The sequence below is a fragment of the Larus michahellis genome, chromosome 11 (genome assembly GCF_964199755.1).
Source record: "Larus michahellis chromosome 11, bLarMic1.1, whole genome shotgun sequence".
Classification (NCBI taxonomy): Eukaryota; Metazoa; Chordata; class Aves; order Charadriiformes; family Laridae; genus Larus; species Larus michahellis.
In genome coordinates, this window is record NC_133906.1 from 12,548,259 (window position 1) to 12,562,872 (window position 14,614).

General features: G+C 44.8%; 1 protein-coding gene across 2 annotated transcripts in view; it reads right to left on the reverse strand.

Moving 5' to 3' along the window:
• The window catches only part of KCTD16 (potassium channel tetramerization domain containing 16), a 76,497-nt gene that overhangs the window by 58,531 nt on the left and 3,352 nt on the right, over window positions 1-14,614 (reverse strand). The window lies entirely within an intron of this gene.

A 14,614-nucleotide genomic window follows, 5' to 3' on the forward strand; every position in this document is an offset into this window, starting at 1 on the left:
ATAGCGTAAGCAGATGTACTGACGCTGATTCAAGGCCTGGTTTGATTTCAAGCCATCGAGATGCCGGTGGAGTGAAGCGTGGGCAGATCTGCATGGGATGACAATCCCAAGGACACAGCTGGCAGGGAGCGGGCAGGAGGGGGTGGACATGTGCTGAGGGGACATGGGACATCGTTAGCAAGGATGAAGCATCCCCGTGCCAGGTCGTGCCAGCAGACAGCTTAGTAACAGCTTCACCTGCGTAGAGAAGAGCAGGTGGCAGCAAACCCCCATGGCAGAGCGGGCACTGGCACCCATTCCCATGGGGATACCTGCGGGGGGATAGTCCCCAGGGTTCCCAGTGGGGAAAAGGGACAGTGTAAAGCCATAACCTGCTCCCTGCAGACAGGACCCGGCCGCCAGCGGGCAGACCAAAGCCCCACTGGTGCATCCTGCTTGGAGATCTCTGATGGAGAGATGGGGTCATCACTGCCGTAAACTCTGAGGGCAGAGGGAGACCCCTTTCCCATCTCAGAGACCAGGGGGGCTGGGGTTTTGAAGGCAATATTTCAAACACAGCACAAAGTGCAAGAAGTTAATATTGCACAGCTCTTTAATCCTCTCGTTCAGAAGCAGCAACACAAACTTGCAAATATTTATGCTTGCGAGGGAGAGGGTGTCAGCCTGGATCAGTGCTCTATGCCCCGGCTCTGTCCCCAGCTTGCTCCCCATCAGGTAACCAGAGAGAAAAACCACATTGTCTAAAGCCAGGAGGCAGCTGGGAGGATGCAAGGGAGTCAGTTGCTCTCCTGTACAGTGTTTTAATGTCTTCCCATGAAATATTCATTACTCATCCCCACTCGCCCTGTCTCCATTAGTACTTAAGCAGCTCTGCAGAGGTAGGCGGACGCGTGCCCCTCGAGGGTGCCGAGCCGGGCAGCCCCCGTGTGGCACACAGCATCCCTGCCCACGTACTGCCAAGAAAACCAAAGTAGCTCAAACACCTCTGGCTATGGCACGGGCTTCTCGGTCAATGTCAGCTTACCCAGGATAATTATGGAAAATACTAATTATCAGAAATAGGTGGGAGGGCAGTTTTTTGCACTCCAAGGGATCCCAAAAGCCCTTTTTGTGTCAACACAGCCGCCCCAGCAAGAGAGGACATGCCAGCCCTGTGGGGACGAGACATCTCGCAGCCTTTGGAGATGTGCTGTGGTGGCACGCTGGTCCCCCAGGCTGCCAAGGTGCCCCTGCAGCCCCCCGGCCAGCCCCCAGCCAGCCCTGCTGCTCCTTCCAGGCCAGCCACCACCAAAACCCTTCACATTTCCCACCACAGTTTCCCAGGAAGCAGGAAAAATTGCAACCAAGGGCCCCAAGTGGGGACCTGGGGAGATGGGGTCCCTGGGTGCCAGGTCCCTGCCATGGGAAATTGCCCCCATCCCGTTAGTGCTGTGCTCTCAGACCCACCGCATTTTAAGGATGGGAACAGTGTCTTCTAAAACACCGTGGGCTTTAACGAGCAGCAGGGAGATGTGCACATTTGCATGCGAGAGGAATGAGTAATGGCAGCAGGCACGAGGGAGGAATAAATGAACCTGATTATACCTACACCTGCAACTGGCGTCTTTGCCCTTACGCCATATGTTTGCATCGTCTTTCGTGGAAACCTTCCCTGCAGCAGATATTGCCAGGATATACGTGCAAAACGCATCAAGGACAGGTAACAAAGATTTATTTTTGCTGGTCCAGTCACTTGATCACAGACAGACCTCAGAAATACTTTCCCTTGTTAGGAGGAAGCTGGGTAGCCACTTAATTGGTGATTTAACCCTTGGGAAATGTTGTTTTCTGCAGTCTAAAGATCTCAAATACCTACAGCTTGTTTCAAATGCAGGAGGTACTGGGACTCTCCTGCTTTCTGGACTGGGCTCTAAATTACACACCAACACCACAGACTAGCACAAGCTTCCCAGAGACCAGCTGCACACACAAACCCAACTGCCCAGCAGGCAGATCAGCCACGGCAAACCTCACCCCTCCAGGAAGACGCTGCCAACTGCAGCCCCAGCGACACAGAGCGGAATCAAGGCTGGCACACAAGAGACTTGCCTAAAACACGTGCTCACGAGTCCTTCCCCTGAGAGCGTGACATGGGGCAGCAGAAACAGTATGGAAAATGTACGCAGGTGCTTTACGCAAAACACTGGTATCTTTGCATGAAAATTAGTAGGTGGAAAATATTTAGGTAGACATTAATAATTTGTAGCAGTAATTTTTTTTTCTATAAAAGATTAAATAAGCTTACAAATTATTATGAAAATATAACCCTGTGTTTCACGACAGGATTAGATAATATATATCAGATGCTTTCTGACATAAAAGTGGGGTCAATCCAGATTTATTCCAGTGCAACCAAGACCAGAAACCTGCCCCAGCATCCTGAGTCATGCCGGGGGGACACGGCCCGTTCAGCACTCCCTGCTCCAGCCCTGCCTCGGGATCCAGAGTCATGGGAGGCTCTCGGAGCAGCTGCGGTCCCAGGAGCCCAGTGCGGGACCTGCTTGCCCTGGGGACGGGGATGTTTTTCCCTGGGGGAAGTTGGGCTGAGCACACTCCGCAGAGCTCCAGCCCCAGCCCTGCCAAGCGGCTCCTCCTCCCTGCACTGCTCCGGGAGAGAGGCAACAGGTCTGAGGGGAAATAAAAGGGCCACTGGGAAGGAAACAGTCAATATCCAGAGAGAGGAGTTTTAAGTAGAAATAGGGCTGTTACAAGGAAAAAAGATTATGAGAAGACTTGCACATGTGCACAGACACATGCATGCGCGCACGCACAGGGGAAGAAAAAATGGCAAGTAGAGCAATAATAACAATAGTCAAAAAGTAATTTGTTCTTAACCTGTTCAAAATAAAAATAACTAGTGTACAAGTTCACTCCTTGGACCATCTGTATCTCATAAGCATAAGTTAAAATCCTGACACCATCTGTTCAATTGGAATTTTAATACTGTACCAATATGCCAAATCACAATTATGCTAGCAAGGACAGCAGCCTCCTCATTTACGAAACAACTTGCTGCCATACTTTAATGAGACGAGGAATGAAAAGCAGCCAACTTGGAGCAAAGTGAATCGGGACGCTTGCTGCTAACCCCAGGCTGGGGGAAACCGGCCCAGGCTGTCAGTGGCACCCTGGGAGCCGCCCTCCCAGCCCTGACATAGAAAGGCAATTTGGGTAGGACATCTGAGGACTAAAAAATAAACAGAAAAAATTCTCTAGGTTCTCATGGAATATATTTTGTTCTCAGCAACAGCAGCGCATTTGCCGTCCTGCGAAGTTGGCAGCCCCAACAAAGCCCTGTTGGAAGAGAGACCCGTCACCACTGTGGTGAGGTTCCAGTCCCTGGCACAACCCAGCACCCTTCGTTGGGCCACGGCGGTGGCTGTGACCGTCTGGTCCTTCTGCACCAGGCCGGGCACCAGCCACAGTCACCTCTATGACTTCTGGTTGTCTCTGGGATGGACCAAAGAGGAGACGCTGAGGACCCAGCAAGACCCAGAGTGGTTGGAATTGTGAATTCAGGGATCAATTCGAATTCAATGGGAAAAAAATGTCTTGTGAAGTGTCTAAGAAAACCTACCTTGCTAAATTAGCCTAGCAAGATTTACACCATCTTTTAACTAATTATTACTAGAGAAGCTGTTGAAAGCCTTTGCATATTTTTTATTGGTCCTAGTGGGAAAAAATCCATTTTGAAATGGAAATTAATATAATATCTGCCAAGCCTTCTTCAGTGATCTTTTTTTTGTTGTTGTTGAGCAATATTGTCGAGTTACAAACCATACATCATGTCCTGTGCTTCTTAGGATCAATTTCTTCAAGAAAGAAAAATAGAAACATGTTACCTTTCCACTGCAGGATATAAAGTGAATGAAACTGAGTGGGGGGAGGAAGCCAAAGCAATGTCAAGCAAGTAAATCTTAAAGACGTAGCACATATCCATTTTTTTCTGATCAATGGAACTACGTAGGCATGTTCACGAAATTTAATTAAGTTCTGTTCCCCAAGAAATCTATGTGAAATGTTTCCCTGCAATTATTTATTTACTATCTGCCATGTAGCTTTTAGCTTTCATCCAGAAAATGATTGGTTTCTGCTGCATTTCCATTAGCAGGCGTGCAGTAGAGATGCTGCTTCTCAAACGCTTTGTGAGAAGGTTTGCTCTTCTTTCCTCGTCTGTTTATGACTGGCTTCTTGCAAAGAAAATCTATTAATGTATTTAGACGCACTTCAAGTACGATGCTGTTTGTACCAAAGCTACCAGCAAAAGTTGGAAAAGAAATGTATGAATGAACAAAATTCAGTTGCCCTGCCAGGAGCTATGAATGCTGTGGGAGCCGTGGTGTTTGCCTGTTTCCAGACTTGGTCCGATCCCGTTGTTGCTGGATTGCAAATACACAAACTCAAACCTCTGTGCTCCAGCAGCAAATTTATTTGGGCACGGCAGCAATGCAGCGGCGTGCAACACCAGTCACAGGGGCTGGGAAACATCTCATGGCCAGGGATCTGCGCAGCCTCAGGCAGGAGGTCTGAATGCCTTGGCTTAGCTGTTGAAACCAAAGAGACCGCAGAGATGCCTGGGGAGAGGCAGAGGAATCGGTCACCCTGCCCACGTGAACAGGACTTGGCTGCTAATGTGCCATCTGCTTTGTACCAGCCTGACTGGAAACATGTGGGCTGCTGCTGGAGGAGAATGGATGCAATTACGAAGAGTTTCAAATGGATCATCTTCTCCAGTCCTTTGAGTTTCAGCACAGGAAAGGTTATTCTGACTTCTTAAACCCAGGAAATCTTTGTAAAGTAAATACTGATGCTTCCTAAGCACAAGTCAAGTATTTTGAAGATTTAAAAGTGGAAGTAAGTTAGAGCAGGGTGTGATTCTCCCCATTAATGACCTCCAATAGATCTGCCAGTCTCAACGGGATGCAGGCTACCATGGGCTGCCTAATCCCATATCTGGGAAATTTTTATCTTTATAATGGAAGGAGACTCATTTGTATTCATTGCCTATCCTGCAAGAAAAAATATAAATCCAAACCAACTAACAGATATAAAACAGGAAAAAAACTAGTTGTGACATTCATTTCTATTTTAAGGCCAAATAATGTGACAGACAATACTGTCCTTCTGGGAGGGAGGTTATTTTATTTATTTATTTCCGTCATGAAGGCCGTCAAACCAGTGCACAGAACAAACACTATTGCTACTAAATGTTCATCTTTACGATGACATGTGAAAATGTTCATTGGACTTCTGAAATGAGAAGCACCCTTGGCCGGGCTGGAAGAGGTGAACTGGCCCTAGCAAAAAGCCCCCCCAGGGGTGCAGCAGAGGAGCACGGCGAGCCAGCAGGGAGGGACCTGCTCCCCCCCCGCAGTGGGGATCTCACCGGGTTGTGGAAATTCCTCCCATAGACCAAACTTAAACCAACTTTTCAATCTCTCTGCAAGAAATGGTATCTTTTGACTTCTGCCTTCACCTACAGGAATCTCTAAAGCAACAGATTCTTTAATCAAATCTTTACTGTTGAAAGCATTATTATCAGCATCTTTATTTAAATATTCTTTGTCTACTTAAAGTAAGGCAGACCAGCTTTCTATCTGCAGACTCTGAACTGAAGGAAGGGAATGATTTATTCCTAACGTAATATAAGTGCATTGACTTGAGAGAATAGAGGATTTGTTCTCTTGAATGCTCACAAATGAATGAAATCAAGAATACCTCAAAACTACTCTCCTCCCAGCTAGGAAACACATGCTTTTGCATCTTGGTAATTGTGGCTTCACAAGGGAACGTAAAGACACCCTTGGGCTGCACGTGGTTTAGGTTAAACAATGTCCAAGGGAATGAAAGAAGGGGTACAAAACCTCTAACCAACAATTCTTGTGGTTTAAGAGGGGATGGGAGGATTGTGAGAAAGTCATTCTGTCCAAAAATGGCAGGAACGACAGAGGTAAATCAGACAGAAAATATCACGCAGATTATGGCATGTCCTGATCAACCAATGAGACAAAAGGAGCCCAACTTTCAAGAAATTGTCAGCAATGTGTTTCTGACAGTGACCTCTCAAGAAAGCACAGCTGTACTTAAATAAAGTACATTAAATATATATGCTATGTCACAGCATGAGATATCTTCCATAGCAAACCTTTCTAATTAGCCTAATCACATGGAAACGTACACTTTTGTTGGGGTAAGAAGCAATACAGGGGTAATGCGCTGCAGAAATGCTTGGCCAGATCTTCAGCTGTGGCAGCTGCTGCAGCTCTATTGGGCTCAGCAGAGTTTTTTTCATTAACCTGAGCTCTTCATGTTTACTCTCCTGCCCATAAATATAACATATAACACTACCAATATTAACAATAAATATAATAAATGTTATAATAAATAGTGCATAAAAATTATATTACCACTGGCCCCTGTTAAGCCATTAATTCAGAAACAGAATTCCCCCTTTAATTCTGCAAGAAGACAGTGATAAGCTTTTTTTCCACAATTACACAGCAACATCATACGAAATGAAAAGAACTGGGCACCCTCTTGAGGACCAGCTCCCTGCACTGACTTTGATGATCACGTGAAAACTAAGAGAGTGAACCAAAGAAAACCAAAGCCAACATACTTTTTAAATAATCAGCAACTCATCAAATTCCTCCTTATTGATTTTTGCATTTTATAAGCAAGGGGGTTTTAGTTCTTTGGCGAAGCATCTCAGTTTTTTCCGCTCTGATGCCCAGCCTACACTCATTTGCCATATGACACTGCACAAAGGCAACGACGCTGCAAGAGAAACCTCAGTTCAAATTTTATATGAAAGCATCCATTATCAATACAGGTGTTATATTTAGTTTAACTGATGATCAGTAATCACATTTTCATATGACCGTGCAAATAATAAATTTGCAAAAAGCCATCCTCACTCCCCAGTCTCCAGATTAGCCTCTGCAATCCTTCTCTTCCTTTGCAGACAAAACGTTGGACTTTCCCACACTACCGGTCAAAACTCTGAGCTGAGAAAAATGCAGTACAATTCCCTTTGTAGGAGCCCAAATACACATTTTTTTCAAGTTCTCTGATGGCATAGTTTTTGCTCACTCAAGCTTTGCTCTGAGATTTTGGCTTTGAGAATATTGAAAGTGCAAAATTCAGTCAAAATCAGCATGTTCCACTGGGTTCTATTTCAGCCTGATTTAATTCTAGTGTAAAAATATACTCTGATTCAGTTTGATGGAAATTCAACCTGAAGTCTTGAAATAAGTCTCCTCCAAAATATGCAGAGAGAAAATTTTTTCTTTAAATTTGGCTTTCAGGACCTGGCCAAAGACTAACAGCCAAAGAGCGGCGCTGGGTCTCCATGCCCCTCACAGCCTGAGCTCGGAGCAAAGATGAGAGCGCCTGCTCGGCTGCTGCTCCCTCCAAAGGGATTCTGTTCTCCTAGAAGCACACGCCAAAACTCAGGTTCATTTTCCTGTTTGAAAATAAAGGTTTGAGAATGTTGTAGTCTTTGTCCAACAAACTCCGGAGCCCCGTGTCTGGAGCACAGCTATAGAGATTTTCAATGCAGAATTCAAGGAGTTTGTTTTCAGTATGGAATGCAAACCAGGATGGTCAGGGTTTTCTCCACTATATTTTGGGTAGGGGAATTTTTTAGCTGCCTTAGCAATTAATCAATGAGCTCCTACAAATTGCTAATCGTTTTGTTAGTAGTTTGAGAAGAAGCACTGAAGAATTTTTAATGCTAGTGATTTATGAACCGTCTTCCAAAGTCCATGCAGTTATTACAGCTGTAGAGTGCTCACCCCAACACTGGCCTTACAGATGGAAATGCATTTTACATGACTGATAGTCAATAGAAAGTAGTCAACAAGATCACACTCTAATTGAACAGTTTATATTTATGGGTATTTCAACAAAGCTTATACCCAGCTATTGAAATGTAAAAACTATTCTCACAATTCTAGACTTCTCACTTTCTTTTAAACTTTACTAGAAAACTAATATAACAAGCTAATTCCGGAAAACTAAGGAAAACAGCCTACACAGTACTGGGATGCCTGGCATATTGCTGTTCATTCTCTATTTTATTTACCCAGATCCTACTAGCAGAGATAAAACCAAGGGACATTTGTTCCGAAAGAAAAGTCCAAAGCTCTTAGGAAGACCTTGATAAGGACCATTAGCACAGAAATAACCACCAGCTCCTACACTGGACCAGTGAAGGGAGACGTTATCTTACGCACTAAGCTTTTATATTGCATATTCATATTCAGACCTGAATCTTCGTGGACTTAAGAGGCATTGCAAGTGTCCAGCACTTCCTAAACCATCACAATAACATGCTCACATACATCATCACATTTGAAGCTTGAGCTCCAATGTTCCTTAAGCACTTGGGTCAACATTAGGAGGCACAACGATAGCAGCAATGTTTTGCTGTATTCCAGTACTAACTTGAGCACATCTTCTGAAAGTAGCAGGGGAAAATCACTTAAGAAGGATTCTTTGGACTCGCCAACTCATTTGCCATTCTGCTTTAGTGACAATTTAAGCAATCCCACGAAGTCGCACTCACTTCAGTCTATTTTCTTCCTTTACAAAAAATACAGTTTCGAGCAAGTTTCATAAAAGGTTACTCTTACTCTTTGCAAAGATGTAATTTAGATTTTGCTTCTTGTCTCCATATTTACTGTGTGCTAGCCTTGAACTTGAAAAGCCGAAAAAAAGGAGAAGAAACTGAGAAAATCTTGCTGTTACAAATTTAAACCAATCTAGGATGGCTGGAAAAAAAAAACCCAACCTGCTGCAAGGAAGTGTTTGTCTGTGTATACAATATGTTGCTGATATTCATTGAATGGCAAATATCTGTGTTATGTTTTCTTATTTACACTCCTTTGCTCTTTCTGATTGTGTTTTCATAAGAACCACAACTACATTTCAGCAAATTTTAAAAAAGCCAGACCTCCCTAGGCTGAATAAAGCTGCAGAAACCTGGCTGGTGGGAGCCGTTCCACGCCGCTCTGCAGGGAGCAGCCCAGGGACGCCGGGCCACTTCCACCCGTGATTCTGCTGTCCCCGGGCAGCAGACTGGGCTATCCCTGGTTCCACACCTCCCCGGGGACACCAGCGGGGGAATATCTCACTGGCACACATGTACTTTTATTACAGCAAAACCCTCCTCTGATCCATCAGTCTACCGAAATGGTGCACGCTGTTCCTGGAAAACAGCCAGCTCAAGACTGGAGTTTAAAATACACTGATTTTTTAATTTTTTTTTTTACCCTAAATGACAGCCCTCCTTGGTCGATCCTTTAGTCATTACAGTCTCCTTCTGGATCACAGAGCAGCAGCGGCAATGCAAACTTCACAGGTGCAGTTCTCCCTCCCGTCCGCACCCGCTGATCCTGCAGCCGCAGAGGCAGTGGCTGGGCGCAGTGGGAACACCCACGGTCAGACCCTCACGTTGCTGAATGCTGCGTGAATGTTTACATTGCCTCCCTAATACCTGCACTGCATGAAGCACACACAGCCCTCCCGACAGCTTGGAAAGGGAGGGAAGATGCAAAGACCAGATGAAAACCCACTCAACAACCTCTTCAGGCAGCACTGATTTTATCTCCTGACCTCACAAACCCCCTTCCACCGCAGAGACCTCCTCAGACACGGGACAGAGGGGGACGGATTTTCCTTGGCAGGAAATCCGTCTAGCTGCTGCGCAGGTGTCATGACAGAGGGAGGATTTGCATCGCCAAGTGGTATTTTGGAGCAGCAAGGTAACAGATGCTAAACATCTATCTCAAACATTCAAGCTGATGAAGATCACATCCAAAGGGCTATGAAATAACCAGCCATGCTGGGAATACTGGGTAGAGGCAAAGGCCAGTACCCAAAAGCCATCCTTGCTGGTTCCTGAACATCACTATCCATACATTGTTAGAATGAACTCAGTCTCATATATCCAACCAACTTCTTTACCAATTTTTGCTTCAGTTATCCATTAAGCTGGAAATTCTTAGACTGATCTAACAATGAGATTTGCCACTATTGGTTTCTAACAATTAATAGTATTTTTCATCTGTGGAATAACTCTTATCAAACCAACAAATTCTACAGCCTTTTCAGTCTTCCATGACAAACTGCGAAAAAATCAACCATCACTCAAGTTTGACCAAAAGGCTCGGAGCAAGCTCCTTCTGAAATGAATATGCTAGCAGACTTGGCTTGATTACAGCCCCACCACCTGCAGATGAGCATCCTTGTGAGAATGAATTTTGTTTGGCAAGATGGACCAGATTCACTGATGATGACAATAATTACCTGGAAACAGAAACATCTCCTGTCAACAGGAAAGGAAGCTTGCATTATTCATTGGATTAGAATTATTTTGTTATCTTTTGGGTCATTTTGATCTTCACTGATTTAAAACCAGACAGAACCAACTACTAGAACATAGAATGATATCAGTTTAAAGAGAGAGGAAAATAGGTGATACTCTTCCACATCTAACCTATTTGACAACACAGCTGCAGATGTCACTGTGCAAGAGCATTCAATTTTGTCAGTCAAATTTCTACCACACAATTCATTTATGAGTCAGTGATAGGTACATCAGTATGGGATCTTTTAGGTCTGTTCACTCATGCAAAGTGATGTGCTGCAGCTTGCTGTATTAATCCCAGGTGGATCATCTTGTATAAAGGACACCAGGATTATCCTAGAGATACGTGTCCAATGAGCGGCCATCAGAGTGCATTCACAGAAGGTATGCTTTGGCATTTCCCTTCCTTCCCACACAGCCCCACTCCAGAGGATTCATCTGTTTGTCTCAGGATAATCTGAAACCTACTTCACAAACATCTCTGCATATCAGCTGCCTACCAGCAAGTTAAAAGCACACCCGGCCAGCTTCTTCTTGAAAGGGCAAGGCAAGAAGGCCAAAATTTACAACTGTCCTTAGAGCGAGCAGAGGCAGCAAATGTCCTTCAGGAGCAAGAGCCTTGTTAATTAAGTTTTGGTTTTCAGAGCTACAGTGCCAGGAACATCTCACAGTTTCCTTTGAACATCTGCAGGTGCTTGAGCTGCTCCACGTGTGCAGATGTGAAGTAGCAGGCGTGAGGCAAGGCTTAGGCAAATCAGACCATTGGCCTGATTTTCTCATGCTTGCTCAGACTGAAACACAGCAGGGACAGTCGTCTGTCTAAATCCCCATATTCTCTTCTGCTGGTGAACTTGAAGGAGCATTTGCCAACCCCTCTCCACCTGCTTGTTGCAGGAAAACATTTGGGTTAAACTGAAGGCTTGATGTATCTAACAAATTCTCCCTCACTATGTCTCAGTGGAGTTGTCAATACCCCATCTTTTCCTAGTTCTTTCTCTCCAGATTATGTGTGAATTTTCTCTCCTTTTCCTCCATCTGTACTTCTATGTTTGTTCCTTTTTGCCTAGCAGCTGTCCTCTCCCCCTGCTTTATTGCTCCAGCTGAGCAGAGGGCAACCTGCTCGTTGTGGTGCCAACCACACTCCTTGTTGGTGCCACCACATCTGTGCAGGGAGCCAGGAGAGTAAAAGCAAGGGGTATTAGAGTCAAGACCTCTCCTCTGTACTGTGAACTGTTCTGAGAGCCTATCACAGTCTCAGCCACTGACAAGCAGAGAGAGAAGGGACACGACATCAGGGTTTTGGGAGCAATAGCAATATGCATCCAAGGGCTGCCATGCAGTTTCTCCCCATCCCACCGCTGTGTCATTCAGTTCCCAGCGCCCTGCAGACACACACACAGCACCTGCTGTGCTGCTGACCTGCTGTCTGAAGCTAAAGCCTTCTCGGTTTCCAACCTGTTATTTTGCTGTTCTGGCAATCACAACATCCACGTGCAGGACTGTCACCCACAGTCCTGGCAATGGCGCAAGACTGGAACCAGGCAGAAAGGGCTGGTTTGTAGGTTACAGGAGGGGGTGAAAAAGAGCGTGCTGCTGCCGCTGTGAAGTCAGGAATGGGGCCAGGCTACAAAAGGCTGAGCCAGCCCATATGCTTTAACACCTCACACCCCCGCCACAACATTTACCAGATGTTCAAGTGCACATTTTTGATTCATCCCATCGTAAACATTAAAAACATTTAAAAAATGAAGATCCAAGCACAGGCTACCACCCTCTTCAAAAATAAGATAGTTTACAGATGACGTTTTCCTTCAAGATCATTGAAAGCATCACGGGGGGGAGGGGGTGGGACCACAAAATGGTTCAAGTTAGAAATCCAACCTTAGCCAGTATAAAATTTAAGTAAATGTTTTTGACATAAGAGAAAATGGAAGGGGAAAAAAATGCATGAGCAGAACTTCATCTCCTTTCCTCAACTCATACTCCACCTGTGAGCAGGAGCCAGGCTGTGACTCCTGCTGACCCACCACGCAGGAGCTGCATCTCAAAGAACTGTTTAATTATGGCTGTAATGTATCAACACAGCCTGTCTCCCAACCCTCCTTTGCATCAGCCTATTTGAAACTGGAGAGGAGCCCAGCTGCGCCCCGAGGACTGCACTGTCATCCCGAGCGCTGGCTCTGCAGCCCATCTTGACACCCACTCAGCAAAACAGCTGCAGGTTTGCTGTACTGGGCGCTTTCTGCATGCCCTGCACTTCGGAAAAACCTCCTCCACAGAGAACACGAATCTCCAATTAGCCTTAATAGCACCTATATTTGAACAAGGGGAGAAAACGTCCTACAATATTTATTGTGCAATTCTGTTACCAGCACATACTGTACCCATGTGAGTACCTGCACAGTTTACACCCCCTTTGGTCCATCTGATCTACTTTTAAAAGGATTTGTACATGAGGAATGTTCTTTACCTTTGTGCCAACCACAGGCATTTACGTCCTGAGTAGTATTTGGAGCACACAATGTATTTGTTGTATCAAAAAAAAATATTCGTCTTTCTACTCTTTCTCCTTTGGAAATAATCATCCTTTCCCAGCCCTGAAGAGTCCCTCCAACTGTGCATTTCACAGGAGCTACTAAGCGGCTCTGCAAAGACCACCTCTGCATCTGCCTAAGCAGTTGTGTTAGACACTGCCCATGTTTAGGCCCATTAACCCGATCACAACAGCTTGATGAATTAATGCTTATATAGACACAGTTGGCAGCTTCTAATTAAATAATTATGGCTAAGCAGCTGCAGAGAAGTTGTAATGTTCCACTAGAAAGCCAGCTGTCAATTTTATTGGTCCTCAAAGTTTCAAATGAAATTATTTTGGGGAGATTTGGAAAGGGGGCTCTTTTGCTCCAGGTGAATTCTGTAGATATCATGCCTGCTCTCAGGCCGACTGGCTGCAGCCAGACCCCAAGCTCGCAACCAGAGAATCTCTGCAGCCCACCGGGGGCTCCATCACAGCAAGCAGCAAACAGCACAGAGCGTAACAGAACGATTTGGATCGAGATAAAAGAGTGATTTGGCATCATGGTCATTGCTTTAGCTTTTACCTAGGGAAGAACCTTTTGAAAAATCCATCTCTGACACTGTATCAGTGTCGAAAATCCACAAAACTGATATAAGCCAAATGCAAAGCCTGTTGAACTGGATAAGAGTCTTTCCAGGAACTTTAATTGGATTGGGCTTTCCCTGCATTGGTGAGAGAAGATTTTGTTACACCTACTATAGACTTTCACTCTCCAAAATTTCTAAGGTGCCTCTCATCTCAGTGCCTAGCCCTCGCTGTAGTGATGTGGAAGCAAAGAGCAGTCCTTGAAGGTAAAAATTTGAGTAATATGAAAATCGGGAGTCTGTGTTTGCTAGTTCATACCAAACCTACCTTCATCCTCAATTAGCAAACTATTTTGCCTATAAGGAACTTATATTTTATTCTGATTTTAAATATAAATGCAAACACAATTTATTCTAATCCATTAACTACATTAATTCTCCTCCTATAATTTGTACAAGACACTATGATTTCAAACAGAAGCAGCCTAATAATAGAAATCATCCATCCCTGTCAGAATATACGCAGATCCATGACCTTAGAACCATTTTGCTTAGGAATCCAGCTAGAAAACTAATTTTAAGTAAATCTATGCATGTCAAAACTACAGATGGCTTTTCAGGATGCTAACTTAAGCATCATTACATAAGCAGATTAGGGCTGCCTGTTGAGCCCAGACACAAGAGTAGATGGCGCTGAATACAGTATTACACACAAACTATTCACTTCCTGATACATCTTTCATCTAAAACTTTTGTCAGCTCTCCCCGTTAGCGAGCCTGTGAACTCTAAACACCACACACAACACAGCAGGTCTGCTGGCAAAGAAGTGATTATCTGTCTCTAAACCCCACTGGTCCAAAGCAGCAACTGGCTAAGGCCCACTTCTACAAATGGACCAGGGAAATGTTCCATCCTTCAGCCTCTTGAAATGAAAATGGAGGAAAACAGCCTCGTGAACCTCTCGAATATTTAAGCACAGCAGTTTTGGAATGATTTTCTGATACAGAATTAGAGGACCAAAATTACCCTCATGTTACCATTGGTAACAGTGTCTCTACCTGAATATCAACTTAGAAAGTTAATGAGCCTGCTAGAGCTAT